General features: G+C 38.2%; 1 protein-coding gene and 1 long non-coding RNA gene across 2 annotated transcripts in view; both read left to right on the top strand.

Moving 5' to 3' along the window:
• The window catches only part of LOC109429600 (protein sickie), a gene marked incomplete in the record, with an annotated part of 611,771 nt that overhangs the window by 5,190 nt on the left and 587,317 nt on the right, over positions 1–19,264 (top strand).
• Positions 14,399–14,933, top strand: LOC109409306 (uncharacterized). Its single transcript, XR_003896543.2, has 4 exons — positions 14,399–14,535; positions 14,601–14,665; positions 14,726–14,790; positions 14,845–14,933. It is a non-coding gene; the product is annotated as an uncharacterized LOC109409306 (long non-coding RNA).

Genomic DNA, 19,264 nt, shown 5'->3' with positions numbered 1-19,264 from the left:
AAACTCTGAAAAAATCGCTTTAGATTTTTTTGAAGGATTTAAAAAGGATTTCTCGATGTCTTCAGAAATGGCAAATGGCAAAGTTTCAGAAGGAACCCATGACAATCTATGTTGCAGAATTCTTCGAAAAATTATTGACGAAATGGAATATACGAAGAAAGCCCTGGATCTCACTACTCTTTGGCTGATCGAGGCCATCCACCCCCCCGCCCCATTGTACAAGCATTTGTTCAGAAAGATATTAAAAACTCATTGGATTGTTTAAAGAATTTTCAGCAAGACGTGATATTTTGATAAATATATTTCATTTGCCCCCTCAAAATTCAAAATCCAGCCACACATTTTTGGAAGGGTACAAAAGTCAAAATGAAATTTGTATCAGCCAAAATGATTCGAGAAAACAAGGTCTTAAATATATCTACCATTTAGGGCATCACAACATTTTGAAAATGGTACAGGTATTTTTTTTAAATATATGACCCGTAAACACCCGAGACGATCTTCTTATGGTCGAAATGCAATATCATCCTTGTTTTAAAACATTTTACCCTGGAGTCTTTTTTAAAGTCAAGGAGAATAGTTATGCTAAGAAATGCATGGTACCTCACCCCTTTGAACCATCCCTCCTTTTGTTGGTAGCCGAAAATACGTGGCTTTTTGTATATTTATTTTTTTGTAAATTCTACATTTTTTGCTCAAATTTCATCGTTTTGCTTATCCTCAAGTCTTTTGACTGATCCTTGACATGCAATGTGGTCTGTTGAAGTTTTCATTCCAGAGCTATTCTAAGGCCTCCAAAGTACTCCGAAGTTTGTGTCACATTCTGAGCCAAATTTTATACAGGATGAACGATCTTGGTGATCTAGGTCATCCACACTATTCTGGAACTAAGACCTTCAAGCTCTGTATCTCTTTATTTTTAATTGCATAGATTCTATTACTATTATTCACGAGAATCCCTCCAGGACTTCCCATGAATTCCTCCACGAGTTTCCCGGGAGTTTCTCGGAATTTTTTTCAGGAGCTATTCTGGAATTACTCCTGGAATTCCTCAGGAATTACTCCTTTCAAAATCCTGCAGGAGTTCCTCGGGAATTCCTGCGGGAGTTCCTTGGGAATGAATCCCTGCATGGGATTCATGGAGGAATTCCAGGATCAATCCCTAGAATGATTTCTTGATTGAATCTTGGAGGAATTTCTGAAGACATTCCTAAAAGAATTCAAAAAACAAAAAAAAAAAGAGTACAAAACAGAGAAAACTGGAGAAGAAAACACAAGCGAATTAAACTTTCATACCAGCAGAGCGAAGAAGTCGAAAATACATCCCATGTAAGTGACATCGCGGGTCCCCAACACATTTCTCACACAAGAACAAAGGGTTGTCTATCTCGGACCTCAAGGGTATCCAAAAGTAGTGCTCTGGAGGCGTCATTATCCGGGCATTGCCAAACTACGTGGTCGATGTCATCATAATCGGAACCGCACTTAGTACAAACATTGCTCAACGTGAGGTTAATCCTGAATAAATGCGCGTCTAGCGTGTAATGGTTGAAGATAAGCCTTGACATGACGCGAATGAAATTTCGACTTACAATCCAAACCATGCCACCACGCTCGCAAAGAAACATTAGGAATATGTAATAGAATGTAACCACCGTCCCAGCTGGCCATCTCGCCAATCATTTTGCCAACTTTGAAGAGAATTCTGGCGAACAAAATGGAAAAATGCATCGTGTGAAATTCTTCTACATATCACAGATCTCACCTTCCTGTGCATCCACCTTTGCAAGAGAGTCCGCCTTCTCATTGCCATAAATTCAGCAATGTGAGGGGACCCATACAAAAGTAATCTTGTATGATCTTTCGACCAGTGCACCCATCTGCTCCTTTATTTTTGTAAGAAAATAAGATGGATGTCTTACAGGTTTCATCGACCGGAGTGCCTCAATCGAACTAAGGCTATCCGAGAAGACGAAGAAATGGTCTACGGGCATATTGCAAATCATCCCCAAAGCGAAGTTGATTGCTGCCAGCTCAGCAACATAAACCGAGCAAGGTTCCTGAAGTTTACGGAAGGCGGTGAAATTTTCATTGAAGACACCGATCGCGATCGGAGTACTTTGGAGGCTCTAGAAAAGTTCTGGGATAAAACTTCAACAGACTATGATGGGTAGTCAAAACAATTGATGATTTGCAAAACGATGAAAGTTGAGCAAAAACATGTAAAATTGATTAAAAAAACCCAGATTAATCCACCTAGTGGTGATAGTGCCTTTCTCGTCGAATATGTACTCATAATTTTTCCATCGAAGCAATCAATCTTGCCTTAGAGCCAGTGATCAGCCCCAAATCTCTGTGCTTTGGTAACGGACGAGACAGAGGAAATGCTCATAACGGCGATCTGGGACTGTACCACCTACGAATTTCTGAATCATGAGAATACTTTATTTAGAAATTCAAGGTCATCATCGAATTGGGGCACTTATTCCGACGTTATGTTCAACGTATGGGCAGAGCCAAAAGTATAAGACCTTTTAATTGACTGCTTGACCACCTTCACTGGAGGCTGATTTGACTACCAAGATGACAATTACTAGCCAGGATTTAACTTTTTCACAGATCACTTTGACAAAGTTTAATCTGCACACTTTATGCTATATTTTATTATCATTTGTTACAAGATCCATGTAAAATTTGTAATGTAGTAATTTGAATTGCCAATGCTATATCACATTCAAATATAAACAACATTACAGTGCTCGCCCTCCAGTCGCATCAACATTTTGCGCAGTAATTTTAGACGCAAATTAAGATTTAAAAGAATGTTCGGGGCTGATGCGCTTGAATTTTAATTTTTCCATACAACGTTGACCCATCCTACTGTAAATTTACGTCTCAGGTATCAAAAAATGTGTGATTTAACGAGATCGCTTTTGTTTTTTTTTAGGTTTTTGGTTCTCTTACACATATCCATCGCTTCTGCAACACCACCGGTAGCCTCTTATGTAGCCTCACCCAAGTAACAATTCAAAATCATTAATAAGCATGTCAGTTGATTAAATGTGCTACAAAGGCGCCGATAGTCGGGGCCCGTGGCGTAGTTGATCACACGTTCGCTTCATATGCGGATGGTCATGGGTTTGATTCCCAGCCCCGGCACTTGCAATTTTTCGTCAGTTGCTCTTCACCGAGAGCGGCTGACACTGACCCTCTTCTGAGCCCCATGGCTCAAACGGACCCGGATACCTGGAAATCGGCGAACTACTACTCATAATGGACCCCCAATCGGACTGGAAAGGAACAACGGCCATCCATCATCCTTGTGCTCATCATTCTACCATGTAGTAGAAAAGTGAAAGCAGCAGAAAGGCAGCCAGTTCATTAAAGTAAAATAGAATACATCTAGGCGCTGTACAATACTGTAGGTGCAGCTGTGAATTGAAGTCGCTCACGTAGTGCCCTAGTGGACAATAGAGCTGTAAATTAGGTTAAGTGATTAAGAATAAAAAAAAAGGCGCCGACAGTTGTACAAGAGTTCATGTTGAACAAAATGGCGAATAAATGTTTCATGCAGTGGAAACTTCACGTTAGTTGAACATATTTCTGCTCATTGAATAACCAATGGTATAAAAGTTTAAAAACAGTTGCTTAAGTATTCACATCATCTGTTCAATAGTGCTCTAATAATGATAGAATACAAGCTGCTTCCAACGTATTAGATGCCGTTATTCCACATAAGATCTTCAATGGAACAAATAGCTTATTTAAAGTTTAACAACTTTTGCTTGGTCATTTTATTCAACTACACTGATATAGCTTAACAACAAGATATTACCATGTTTCTTCAATACAAATGGTACACTTTTATTCAAGCAATGTTGATTAGCAGTGGTACTGTGTCACTTAATTATCGTTGTTTGCCCTGCCCCTTTTTGTAAACACGATTGCTGATTAGGAGCCTAAAAAGAGCAACCGCGGCTGGCTACAAGCTTGAAGACCAAACAAACTTCTTGCAGCAGCTCTAAATATCACACTCTTCACACTTTTAAAAACATTATGACTTACCTTTTACACTACACGCTTCAACGGCAGCAAAATCGGTAACAAAAAAAAAACCAGAAAAAAAAAGCTGAAGTGGATCCTGGGCGGCTCCTAGGCGGCTCCTCTGTTTGGTGTTGACAATCTACTCTATGCCCCCATGGGCAATCCACTTTCTCCATTTTTAAGTGAAATTTTTATGGCAAATTTGGAAAAACGCTTAGAAAACAACAAACAGCTTCCTGAAGTCTGGTGGAGATACGTTGACGACGTGTTTAGCATTGTTAAGAAACATCTTTTACCTGAAATCTTGAACAATATCAATAATGCACACAAAAACATCGAATTCACTTGTGAAATTGAACAGAACAACCAACTACCATTTTTGGACATACTCATCGTAAAACAAGAATCAACACTTTCCTTCGAAATTTACAGAAAACCGACACACACTCAACGCACTATTCCAAATTCATCAAATCACTCACATCAACACAAAATTGCATCCTTCAATCACATGATACACCGAATGCAGACACTTCCACTTAGTGAAACAGGAAAAACGAAAGAACTTAATTACATTTTCGAAACAGCACAGTTGAACGGTTACACAAAACAAACAATACAACAGATCATCAACAAAAAGACACAACAACAATACAGACGTTCTTTGACTACACTGACACGGACAGAACCTACACTTAAACGGATAACTGTGAACTACAACAATGACACCAAAAAACTCCGACCAATTCTCAGAAAGTTTGGTTTTGAATTAGTTTTCACAAGCAAAGCTAACCAACTTCAAACTCTCTTAGGATCTACGAAAGACCCGTTGGACAACTTAACAAAATCTGGTGTTTACAAAGTAACATGTAATCACTGTGACAAAATATACATAGGACAAACAAAACGCACACTCAACACACGATTCAAAGAACACATAACGGAAGTATCAAAAGCACACAAAGACACAGACAAGGGACTCATTCATCATTTTAAATCTAAAGTTGCTGAACATATTTTCAATGAAGGACATTTTTTGAATACTTCAAATATTAAACTCTTACGACACATTACAAACCCATGGAAACTTGATGTTGCAGAAAGTTTAGAAATTTACAAACAAAACAATAAAAAACTACTTAACAAGGATCAGGGCAATGGGTACACGTGGCTGTTTAAATTTTTACCTAACACACACAAAACATTACACAATACACAAAACACAAATTGACTACCTACCAAATCGGCAGGAAAAAATAACACAACAAACAACAATTGACTACCTACCAAATCGGTAGGAATTTTCCCTAGCTTTAGGTATCTTATTGACACCCTGTTTTCAAACAGGTAGATACACCCCCCCCCTTTTTTACAAATCTGTACCTACAATTTTGTACCTACATTTTTATACCTACACTTTTACCCACACACGTACCTACACATGCACTCCTAGTATAAATACCACAACGAATGCGAGGTTTTCTTCAGTCGAGCACTTGACACTGAAGAAGTCTGTAAGTCACAGACGAAATAGGCCTATCTGTCCGAAGATAAGCACAGTAGTAGAATTAAAAGGAATTTGCTCGTCCTTTCTAGTTTTCTTTAAAAGAGTTATTCATTTTTTATTTTCTTTTGCAAAAGTGAAGTATTAGTGAAGTGTTTTTAAATTAAACTAGAGTCTGAAGTACACTAAAACCTCTTTTTATGCATGTTTTTTTAATGCACTTTTAATTTAGGCGTTACTTATGCGTTACGGAGGAGTTTTCGGGGTGTTCGGAGCTTCTCAGGTGCGTAACATGGGGTCCAAGGGGGTTTAAGGGGGATTTTGAAGGCATTTCAAAATGTTTCAGACCATTTTCGGCGTGATTCAGAGGCGTTACGGAAGCGTTACGGAGGAGTTTTCGGGGTGTTCGGAGCCTTTCAGGTGCGTTACATGGGGTCCGAGGGGGTTTAAGGGGGATTTTGGAGGCATTTCAAGACGTTTCAGAGCATTTTCGGCTGGATGCAGAGGCGTTACTTATGCGTTACGGAGGAGTTTTCGGGGTGTTCGGAGCTTCTCAGGTGCGTTACATGGGGTCCGAGGGGGTTTAAGGGGGATTCTGGAGGCATTTCAAGGCGTTTCAGAGAATTTTCGGAGGATTCAGAGGCGTTACGGTAGCGTTACGGAGAAGTTCTCAGGGGTTTCGAAGCCTCTCAGGTGCGTTACATGGGGTCCCCGGGGGGTTCAAGGGGGATTTTTGAGGCATTTCAGGAAGTTTCAGAGCAGACTCTAAAATACCTTAAATCGCCCCTCAAACCTCATGCAACGCCCTTTAAAGTCTCCTGAGATTCCTTGAATTGCCCCTAAAGCCCCTTGGAACGCCCCTGAAACCCACTTAATACTATTGAAATACCCCAGAATTCTCCGTAATCCCATGAAAACACCAATAAATCTTGACATAACACCCTTGTAAGGCTCATCAAACCCCCTGAAACAACCCCTTAAAACGCCCCTGAAGCCCCTTGGAACCCCCTTTTTGGGCTCTCTGGGAACATTCTGGAAACCCCCTTAGCCCCACCTCATCTGCCCAGGAGCAAGATCTGTTCTCTTAAACTAGATTTTCTAATTAAAGCCCAAACTTAATTTATGCATAAATTTCCCTCTTTTTATGCCTTTTTTAATTTATGCACATTTTTAATTTATGCAGTCCCAGCCATGTGCATAAAAAGAGGTTCCAGTGTAACAAGTTCTACTAAAAGCTCTAAAGTAATAGTAAAGTACTCTATCCACTTTGTTGCCACCGGTCAAACCGGGCTTATCTTCCTTATGTCCATATCTTATAGTTGCCTGGAGATATACACAAGTTTTACACATTCTCCTCCCGACACAAAACAGGAGCAGTGAAAATAAAGTTCTCTTATTTGGACGTTCAATTAAAAAAAAGTTCGAAGCGACACCAATCTTACAACACAACACCGCGAATTACTGACAGACTAGCAAAATAATTAGCATGCATGCCTTATGATTAAACGTTGCAGTTACAATTATTCAAACATTGATCAACTTCAATGTTTATGAAGACAATTAGTTGAATAAAATATGTAAGCAATGTATAAGCAGCATATGTACGGTAATGTATTCGACTCAGGAATTGAATATTTATATACTGCTTCAAATCTGCCGATTCATGTAATTTGGATTGAAGCAGAGCGGATGCAGACGAGTGTGAACCCAAAGATCCAGAGTTCGAGTCTTTCCATTAATGTGATTTGTTAAAATGTAATAAAATAAAGATGTTGGGGGTACATAATCAGAGAGAGCTATTCCAGACACAAATGCAGAAATGTTGAAAGTTAAATCATTTTCTCATTTTATTGTTACATGATGTAACATGATGTTGAAGAAACGTTTAAGAATCGTTTTTGTAGCAATTATAAAATCATATCTATAGATAGAAATAAATTTCGTAAGTTGTATCACGGCTCCAGCATGTTTTGATTGTATTATGGTGGAATAAATATCGAAGAAAGCGTGTTATAATGCGCTACGCTGCTATTGCGCAATAACGGTTTCTAAAACCATTCTTAAATGTTTAAACAAATAGCGTCATACAACATTGTTTAATAAACGTTGAAGTAAAGTTTATGATGTTTGTTTAAATTGCTGATGGTTCTAACGTTGAACAAGAGTTTCACAACCGATGTACGATCATTGGATAAACATTCATTTCGTCGTGCTTATAGAACGGTTGACGTTGAATAGATTCTCATTTTTGGGCGAACAAGAGTTGAAGAACACTTTTATTTCAAAATTATTCAAACATAATGCGACTTCCAGTTTAATAACGTTGCTTTGAGAAACATTTCTTAAAGCAAAAATTGTTTCTTGGGCAGTCTATTTTGTATTGCTTACGAGACCCCCGGAAATGATTCCGGAACATTACCGGTATATTTAAATGTGGTCTGAGTTTATGAAAATTGTTAATCAGGTTACCCGGAATTAAAAACACTACCGGTGGTAACTTCTATGGACTGTGTCTATTTTCTTATTATCCATGCATCAGGTTACTGACAAAAAAGCGATTTGATGTACCGCAAGCATGGGTTTGATTCACTTTTATATGTGTCCATTTCCAGTGGGACACTCCTAACCGGTTCTGGAAAATTTACATGGTTCATTTTTACATTTGACCAATTCCGGCGGGACACCTGAAACCTGGTTGTGGAACACTGGCGGTGGTCTCTTACGTAATCTCAGCTAATTTTCCTAATAACCGTTCATCAGCTTATGGAAAAAACCGCGATTTGATGAAGCGCATGCATGGAGTTTGGTTCCCTTTTACATTTGACCACATCCGGAGGGACACCGGGAACCGATTCCGGGACACTACTAGTTCTCCCAAGCATGATCTGAGATATTTTTTCTTTGTAACCATTCATCAGGATACTTTAAATGCCATTTGATGTGTCGCGAATTTTTGTTTGCATTTTGCCACTTTTAGCGAGACACCTCGAACCGATTCCGGAACACTATCAGTAGTTTCTAATGTGGGCTTTGCTTATTTTTTTTTGCTGATCGTACAAGTTATCGAAAAGGCTACGATTTGATGTGTCGCATGTATGAATTAGACCACTTCCGGCGGGACATCGGGAACTGGTTTCGGGATGCTACCGGTTCAGATATAGTGCACTATTTTCCTATTTACCGTTCATCAGGTTATGGAAAAAGCTGCGATTTGATGTGTCGCATGCATGTGTTATGTGTCGCATACATGGGTTTGTTTCACTTTTATATTTGGCCACTTCCGGCGGGACACCCGGAACCGGTTCTGGAACACTACCGGTTCAGATATAGTCTGCGACTATTTTCCTGCTTACCGTTCATCAGATAATCGAAAATGCCGTGGTTTGATGGGTCGCATGCATGGGTTTGTTGCAATTTCATATCTGGCCCTTTCCTGGGGTACCGATCCGGAACACCTAAATGGCCATAACTCCGGAACGGCTGGACCGATTCAAACCATTTTCAATAGGAAACAATGGGACAATATTCCGCGTCGATTGAAATATAAAGCGTTGAAATCGGATGATATTTACTATCCAAAAGTGAGGTGACATTTTTGTACACATACACACATACACACGCACACACACACACACACACACATACATACATACACACACACATACACACACAGACATCATCTCAACTCGTCGAGCTGAGTCGATTGGTATATAAGACTTGGCCCTCCGGGGGTTCGATCAAGATTTCATTTTTGGAGTGAACATATAGCCTTTCGGTACACCTTGGTGTACGAGAAAGGCAAAAAATACAAAAATAAGCCACGTATTTTCGGCTACCAGCAAACGGGGGAATGAAGTATGTATTTCTGAGCACAACTATTCCCCTTGAATATTAAAAGACTCCAGGGTAAAATATTTTAAAACAAGGAAGATATTGCATTTCTTTTAAAAGAAGATCGTCCCGGGTGTTTACGGGATAAGGGCGTAAATAATTCCGTAGAAAAGCCACACCTTCAATCGTTCCTCTCAATGCAATGTTGCTTTGAAAATCTCTATAGCGTTCCACTTGGTTGGAAGACAATCTTATAGGGTATTAGTTCCCTTATTAAGCATGTGGCTCCCATTTTAATCCTACGAAAAACAAGAGGTTGAAGCGCTGTTTGTTTTGTTTCTTATTTTTGTATTTTTTGTTAGAAGTGAGCACCCATGAAAACAGAAAGAACGGAATCAATCGGTGCCGTAATCGCTTGTTTTCGAATAGGATAAAAATGGGAACGTGAGATTACTGATGGCACACATACCCTAGCAGCGGTTTTCAGTGGCTTGTGATGTAGAAATTGGTTTTATTGCCAGCTTTATTTATTCAATCGTTTAACCATTTTACATGTAAACTCCTAATAGAGCGGCATCATTCCTGAAATTTCATTTGATAAATGTTTCGTTTCATTCTACTTAGAGAGCATTTTCATCGTTGATAGATATTCTTTCCATAAATTGCCCCAAAACGATATGACATCCTCCGTCTGGGTAAAAGTTACCATCACTCCTTTCCAATAAAACCAACGACATCAACCGATTCACACACACAATCGGGTCATAAATATCCGTCGATTGACAGTTTGTAATTGGGACCGCTAATATGCGCCATAGATTCGCCATTTGAAAACCGATAACAATTTTCGAAACCGTTTTCCAAAACATGCCATCGTGGTTGAACCATCCTCTCAATCCGTCCGGCCGTCTATTTTGTGGAGTCACATCAGAAAGCCGCATACAAGTCCAATAAATAACCAACGCGACAACCCTCCTCCTCCTCGGGTGAAGAAGATAAATGGAACGGGCGCGACGTGGCGGAGCATCAACTTATCGAAATGGAAGATGAAATTTTCCGCAAACAGAGTTTTGTTTTCCTTTTTCATTTTGTATAATTCCAGGATATACTTTTTCTCTTGCCTCTGCTTTCAACCGATCCATCGTGGGGGGTGGGCATCGGAGACATGCCAAGCAATTCATCACCGAGCTTATTTTCGAGTGTTTGACCCAGATTTCGCTCGATTTAGATTAAAGTTTACATTACCTATTTGCCAAGCGTTTGAAGTTTGCTTGCAGCATATCAGGGGAAAGTCGTTTGTCAAACGTTGAATGAAAAATCGTGCCTCGTCAAAAGTAAAAAAAAAAATATCCAGAAGGCCTCCCAAAATAAATCCCAGTGTGGCGTGGCAAAAAAGGCATCCATGAGATCATCGACCTCCCAACCCGGAATCCCCATCACGGTTCGTTATCCTACCGGGTAGCCGGTACGTTCCATTTTCTCTCCAGGGATGTGCAAGGGTGGGCAGAAAATGGGATAATTTCGGTTGCGGAAAACACCGGAAGGCATCATGGCCTCAAATTGGGAGAGAGAGATCAAACGCACCGCTTTTTCAGTGGTGCAATTAATTAGTGAATTATTTGAGGGATAGAAATTGTTTTTCTGCCCACGGGGCGAGTTTCCGGTTGTGATGGGTGCGTTCGGTTCGGGTCGGATCGAAGTTTTCGGAAGCGGAAGATAGGAGTACCCGGAAAATGGCTACCCATACACAAAGAGGACGAAACAGTTAAACATTTTAATTAGAATCAATTAATGGGTCATTTGCAGAGTATTGAATTTCACACCTAGATGTTCTGAGAGATGTTTCAAATTGAGACGATAAATTAAAGTGAATGACTGGTTAGTATTGTAATTCGTAAGAAAACTCATTGAAAAATGTTCTATGTAGTTCTTGTACCATTGCTAGATTCAAACATTTAGAGTCTACTTATTTTAATAGGTTGATTTTCATCCACGCTCCAACCTCTTTAAGTATCACCTTATCTTAAAACGTCTTATTTATTGCACAGCAAATACCAAACTTCAATTAGAAAAAGCCAGACACACTTTATCCACCGAGCACTCAACATTATTAAACAAGACAGCCGGAAAGACAATAACCCCCCCGTGTCGTTCAAAGTCCAGTCTGAGGCAGAAGTGTCATAAAATTAGATAGTGTTGAAGTTTCCCAAGTAGGACCCCCACACAGAAGTTTGTGAACCTGACTCCTTCGGTAGTGGTCTAGCTGCTGCAATCACTATCGCTTTCATCTCGAAACAAAACTTTCATGTGCAGACACTTGGCGTCTAATACAATTTCAAATAGGTTCCTTGGTGGGTACAAGGAATGGTAGGGGTGCCAAAGAACAACAGCCGTTGCAGTGAAGACGAAAGCACTTTTCCACCCACTGAGCTGGAAAAAGGTAGGACGGCTTTCGATGCATCTGACTGGAGAATCCGAACCTATTTTCTTGTAGGATGGTTGAGTACTTATATCCTCTGGGTGAAATTGAAATTGTAAGATTGGTATTATTTGAAGGCGAATGGGGCAGCTCTTTTACTGCACTCATATAATACATAGTTTATTAGGGTGGGCTGATTTTAAAAAATCTATCTGGGATACAATTTCCCAATTGGAAATCGATCTTCTGGTCAAAATATGTGAGATGTGCAAAAATAAGCGATTTCGGTTGATATTTAAGGGGTGGCTCAAAGGGCGTATGTGATTTTTATGCAAAGTTTCAAATGTCCAAACCCCGATAATTGTTCTAGACTAAATCGGTGATTCTAGGGTTCCAAGAGGGCGAAATGTGCACTGAAATTGCCATACATCTTCTAATTTCTGAGATATTGAAGAAAATGTCAAATTTTAGTATGATTATGCGCCCTTTATTTTGTTCCGCTATCGTTCTTCAAGCCTGCCTGATCAAGTATGGAAATTTGTAAAAATGAAAAGACAGAAAACTTTGTTGATTAATAAATGAGAAAAAGTTCAAGTGAAACACATTCGGAGATGGTAAATACATACGACGCACAAAAGTAACAATTTGTCAAAGGAACCTAGTTTCGAATAGTCACCTAATCAGCTCACTGTCACAATGACTAATTTCCTAAGACCAAGAAGTTACTATGATAATAATAAGTTTTTGAGATTGAAAAACATATGCAGTTCTAAAAATAGCGTACAATACATCCTGAGGAATACTTTTTTTCGTTTATATACATTTGCATTCTCGTGGTATGTTAAATTGAAGATCGATTGTGGTACAAAATAAAGGGCGAATAATCATACTAAAATTGGTTAGTTCTCTCAATATCTCAGAAACTAGTAGAGAAATCGCAAAGTTAAAGATGTTTCAGGAAATGAAATATTGATCGTGAGCTTCTGGTAGATGCTCTATAATTCAAATTTTCCAAAAACCTTACTTCAAATTTTAGCCTTTTTATTCTGTGGGACTTTTAGTCTCAAAATGTATCGTTTAGTCCAGAATAATCAAAAGCTTCGGTTTTTAATTATTTTTATTTTTTTAACAACCTCAATGAAAACATTTGTTTTGCCATTCGAAAGCAAACCAGATCATTAAATTTAAAAAAAAAGGTAGGTTTGTTTCTTATCGTAAAATATTAAACCCGTATTTTTTATTGTTCCATTAGAATGGCCCTTTTCAATTTTAGGGTGATCTAAAATGGATATTTGCATTTTTCGCCCACATCCAACTATTTTCAAGTTATAGTGACTTCTTTAATAGTAATCCTCGGACCTTGTGTAACATTTCAAGGATTTTGAATTCTACTGATTAGTCAGAAATGATTCATTTATGTGAATTAATAGATCGTCTTTAATACTTTGAGAATTTTAGAACAGTAACAGATAGATAACTGACTTACATTTGAGTTTTGCAATAGAGCATTTTCAGATCAATCCGTCTTGACATGGGTTTCTTCAGAAATAACTCCTGGGATTATTTAGAAAATGTTTTCCTTAATTGCTACAGACATTCTTCCACGATTCAGTTCAGATTTTTTCCTGGAACTCTTCTTGAAAATACTTGTAGGAATTTCTCCAGTTGTTCCTTTGGTTATTGCATCATAAATTCAGGGATTCTTTCTTGTATTTATTTAAAAAAAATCATCTAGAAAATTCTCACGTCATTCTTCTGGGAGTTCCTTTGGGGGTTTCCACAGAAGTTCTTGTTGGTATTTCTTAAGAAGAACAGAAGTACATAAGAACAGAAGTTCCTGCAGGTATTGCAGGATTGCTTAGGGTTTATTCCGACCTTTCTTCAGGAATTTTCTCATAAATTCCTCAAAAATTCCTGCAGAAATTGCTTCAGAATATATTCCTTGGAATATTTCAAGGAATTATTCATAGAATAATTTCATTGAATTCTCCAGTTCTCGCAGGTACTTTTCTTTCGGAGATTAATTAAAAAATCCTTTTGTTATCAAATTTTTCATTGATTATATAAAGAATTCCTTCGTGTTTTTTTTTGTAATTGCTGGAGCTCCTGCAAAAAAAAATCTTCAGGAAATACGTCAGGGATTTTGCATAAAAAATTCTCGAAAGAGTTCATTCAGAGGTATCTCCTGAAGCTTTTCCAGAGATTCCTTCAGAAACCGTGCAGGGATCCATCAGAAATTTATTGGGGGATTTCTTCAAGATATTCATCAGTATCTTTGTACATATGCAATTCCTCCAAGTATTTCCGCATAGATTATTAAAAGATTGTTTCGGAAATTCCTGCACGAATTTCTCCAAAAATTCCTTCAGAAATTTCTCCAGTAATTTTTCCACGGAAACACTTCCGAATAATAAGGCTGTTCAAAGAGTTTCTTAATACAATGCCTTTACGTATTTTTTTTATTTTTTTTTCATTGAATGGCGAAGCAGTTGTTGCCGCTGGCATCCCTGCCTCAAACGATCTGTTGGCGGACTCCTCTCGGTTAAACCGCGAATCTGATCTGCCAACCGAGAACATGACAGAACGAAGACGTGCGACCATGACAAATCAGATTTTGACGAGATCCATGGTAAACAGTGGCAAACCGGGCAACCAATATTGAAATCGGAATCCTAGCTCTAATTTGTGGACATTTTCCCCTTTTTTCTTTATTAACTATTGCATTAATTGAATAATTGTAAGTGCTACTGAATTCGAAACCTTAATTGTCAAAATCCTACTTAAAATCTACTAAAATTTCAGTTTCCTGAAGGGGTTAAAACTTAAGGCCTAAAACCAATTTGTGAAACTACATTTCTTCTTAAAAAGTAAGATATTAAACATGCAATTAAACTATCAAATACTTAAGCTTACAACACGATTTACAGTTAGGGTCAGGCTAGCTGAATCGGGCCGAGCAGGGATTATTTGATCGCGCACAAACACTGAATGTGTAAGTAGGCATGCAAATGTAACCTTAAACATATTATAACACAATATATTTCAGTTTAAAGCTGTACTGCACCAACAGTCGTGTTTTTTGTGCTGCTAAGAACGCAGTGTCGCGTGCCTATCTCTGATCCCCATCAACAGCAGTTTTTTTCAAAATCGGTTTTCATACACATTCAAAAGAAAGATCAAGGTATCTCCTGATTTTTTTTCCTACTTGGAAATATTTTTTGTTTTTACAAAAACCATTTTTAAACAAAATTTCGAAAAAAGTTTTTTGTAAAAACGAAATGCATTTTCTATTATTTCTATGAGGAAAAGCATCCAGTTTCGCCTACATTTATTCTCCCTCCCATGCATTCAAATTTTTTTAAATAAATTCCTTCCAGAAAGCTTTTAAGACCTTCTTCTAAGAATCTCCAAAGGTATCATCAGGAGTTTTTTTTTTAGTATTTCTTCAAGAATCCCTCCAGAGATTTCTCTAGAAATTCCCTCAGGGATATGCCATTTTTTTTTTTGCAATATCTGCAAAATCCATGGAGAAATATCTGAATCATTAGGAAGTTTCTCAAGGGATTCGTAGAGGAACCCTCGGAAGAATTCCCGTAGGAATCTCTGTAGAATTTTTAAGGAAATTTTTAGAGGAAATTTCCTGAATGTCCATGTAAGAACTTTTGTAATTAAAATAAATAAATAAATAAAACAATAGATGAATAAAAATATTGAAGAAAGTAAGCCGTTGTTGAAATTCCTAAAGAAATCCTATAATTCAGAAGAAGTCTCTTGTGATATTTTTGAAAGTGTCCCTCAAGCAGTTGCAGAAGAATTCCTCGCTAAATTTTCTAATAAAACTCTTGGATTATTTCTTTAAGTAATTCTGGAGCGATACAAGGACGTACTTTTGAAGAAATTCCTATAGAAATTCTTGAAAAAAGGCCTAGATATGCTTCTGTAAAGATTTATAGATAAAAAATGTTAGAGTTTCTCTAAAAAAAAAATCCTGTTGAAATTTCTAGATAATATTTTTAAATACATTCCTTCAAGAATTCGTGGGGAAATTCTAACGGTTATGCTTGAAGGAAATGCCAGAGAACTTTTTGGAAATATGCATGGAATTTGAGAAGTACTGATAAAGTTTCTGTTTGAACTCCAGCAAGAAACTCTGGAAAAAATCTTGCCTGATGTAAGTGATAATGCCAAAATCTCTGGAATCCTTGCACATTTTTCTAGATGAATATCTGAAGAAATTCCTTGAATTTGATATGTAATCTCTAGAGCAATTCCTGCACAAATCTACGGTGGACAATACCTGTTCGAATATCTAAATCTCTGGAAAACTTGCTGAAAGAATATTTGTTAATACTCTTGATTTTTTCCATTTCAGGGGTTCTATAGAAAATTCTGAAGCAATCCCTTAAGAAATTTCCAAACGTTTTTACTTTATAAATCCCTAGAAAAAATTCGAAAATTTTCAGAAGGAAGCATTGGAAGAATTTCTTAAGAGGTCTGAGGAAGATTTTCTCAAGAAAAGCGTTCGGTGAAATTTCTGTAGCAATCCTGAACTTTTGGTTTTCTGTAAAAATTGCTGAAAGCATTTCTAACGAAGTGCGTAGGTAATTTCCGTTCGGGATCCTGAAAGAATCTTTAGAGGAATTTCTGAAGAAACCATGAAACCCATGGAAGCTTTTCTGGAGGAGTTCTTGAAGAAATTTTGAAGGTTATCGTTGAGGATTTTCGGAAGCAATCTATGGAAGATGTTCTAAAAGGACATTCAAAATGAATTCGTGGAAGACTTTTTCAAAAGGAATCCTGGAGACGTTTTTAAATAAATTTGTTTAGAAATTCAAAGATGGTTTCATAAATAAATTCTTAATTATATTTCAAGAGCAATTATCGGAAAAATTTGGATAAAACTCTAACGAAAACTATGAATTTTCTAAAGAAATGCTTTGCAGGATTTCTGAAAGAATTCTAAGAGAAATCTCCAAAGGCATGGTAAGTTTTCTGAAGAAATTTCTTCGCGATTTTTGAAAAAAAAAAAATGAAATAATGATTTGAGAATTTTCGGAGGAATTCTTTGAGAAAGTTTTTGAATTAATCTTTGATGGGGTAATGCTTGAATTAATTTCTGGATAATGCCGGGGGCGAATTTCTGAACGAACCCCTGAAACATGTCTTTTATTCGGAGAGATTTCTTGGAAGTACATGCGTGAAGACACAACTAGCCAAGAAGTGCATACTTTGTGCATATAAGTTCATTCAATAAATCTCATTTGGTCTATGACAATGAGTATAGGTTATCAAATTGGATAATATGTGGCCTTAGTCTAGAACAGAAATAGATGTTGTTAAATCGAATTCACTTTACATTCACCTATATAAAATACACCTGACACTAATCGTTGTCTTAACAGGCTTTAAACGATGGCTTGATAAGTATTTTAATCATGAAATAGAGTTTTATGTACACCGCAATAAACACATCACATGTGGAGAACTATTGTTTACTGTTTCGTCCTCTATTCCCATCGGAACACGTCTCTTCGTCATTTCACTCGAACTGATTCGTTTTCGCCCTGGCGCGATTGCCAGTTTCGCAATAAATATCATGGGGAATAAATCCTGAAGGAAACCCAGAAAAAACTTCTGGAGAAATCCCGGAAGGAACTCCTTTAGGAAACATAGAATTAAGCTCTGCTGGAATCTCAAAAGAAATTCCTTTTTAAATCCCTGGATAGATATCCGAAGAAACTTCTGGTGGAAGACAACAGAAGAACATCTTGAAAAAACTCCAGAAGGAAACCATGGATTAACTCCAAGAAGAACCTTTGAAAAGAAATCTCCTGGAGAAGGCATTCTCGGAGGAATCTCTGGAGCAGGAATTTTTAAATGGAATCCTAAAGGGAATTCTTGGAGAAATCCCAGAAGATGGAGAAATGAACTGCTGGGCTGGAATAATTTAAGAAGTAATTCCTGCAGGGTCCTCCAAATGTCAGGAACGATAGATGGTTCATTAGGTCCTTAGCTTTGGTGTTAATCTTCACTGGTTGCACCTACAGCCTTGATGTCGGCGATCTGAATCTGGCAGTCGGCAATACAATGGTTTGAGATCGATGACTTGGAAGAATTGATGGTTACGGACGAAGTTAAGAGCGAAGAATGCTGTTCGGTATTCACGCTAGATGCATGATTGGAAAGGTGTGGGTTTTCATAACATTTATTATACATGTAAGTTGAAATTGAAATCAGAACTAAGTTTCGTGCTGTTTCTTAATTTTTGACGACATGAACATTTTGGGGGGGGGGGTTGCGTTCAACAAGCTACGTCATTTATAGGGTACGAGGGTGAGGGGGTGTAAATAATCGCTTGAAAAAAGCTACGTCATTTATGGGCGCAAGTTTTTATGACAACTCTGGTTACTTTCTAGAAATCTATTAAAAAATATTAAGAAATATCAGGTTTTCTTGCCACAAAATAGAAGAAAACTGAAGCCTCGCAATGAACGGCGCAAAATTTAAATTCCTTGCCATATCCATTCACCGCCGTGAATGACAATTACTTTTTGGTGGTTTAACGAGCTTTTCCAAACTGTAATTGAACAAACTTTCGTCCCCGCTCATGACCAGTTTCCCGCCCTGATGGGGACCACAAGGTATACTATAACCGTGACTGCCGCAATCAATTGTTATTCAAAGCATAATCAACTTTCACTCTGGTTCGAGTTTCGACAGCAGTGTGGTCCTCGTGCGTAGCGTTCATTCTGTAATCATTGGCCATGAGGATGACGACGACGCGACGACGAGCCGGAACTTGGAAAACTCGATTTCTATCGTTTGCTGACGGCTGCACAAAACGGAATACAGTGTATAGCACATTATCTGGCCTTCGGGCGGTGGGCGTGCTGGAAGCTCGTTCTTCGCAGATTGTTTCTCGTTGATACAACTTTCACGTAATGTATAAACTTTTGTCGGGATGCTTTCACGATGTCCTTTTTCTGCGTTCGCAGTTCTATCGTCCTCTGGAAAGGACACGCGTAGATGGACTCGTTTACGGGAAATAATGGATTTTGCGATAAGCGTAGTTTTAAATTTAACTGTTCAGAGAGGTGCAACTTTCTTCTGAATTCAATTAGCCTATATTTTCAGTATCAACAAGTTTATTATTACCGGAGAAACAATTAAGCCGTTGTGTCGTACAACCGGGGCAGCAAACTTCCGCTTCCGGCGGTGGTCGCGCGGCTTGGAGTCAACAGTCATAAACTATATCGGCAGGTGAAAATCTCCACCTCCTACTGCAAAGTGGCTTCTCGACAGCGGATGATTTACCGCTCTCTGACGTGCCATCAAACGATTTGAAAGTTTGAGGAAAGCCACTTCCGAGTGCAATTTACAGTTTAATCGGCCCCCCTAAAAACCGACCGAAGTACGCAAGTTGTCCGCTGAAACCAACTAGAAGGCGCCGTAGTCCTTGCAGCTCC

The sequence above is a fragment of the Aedes albopictus genome, chromosome 2 (assembly GCF_035046485.1).
Source record: "Aedes albopictus strain Foshan chromosome 2, AalbF5, whole genome shotgun sequence".
Classification (NCBI taxonomy): domain Eukaryota; kingdom Metazoa; phylum Arthropoda; class Insecta; order Diptera; family Culicidae; genus Aedes; species Aedes albopictus.
Note: the sequence above shows the minus strand (reverse complement) of the source record. Positions and strands in the feature narration are given on the sequence as shown.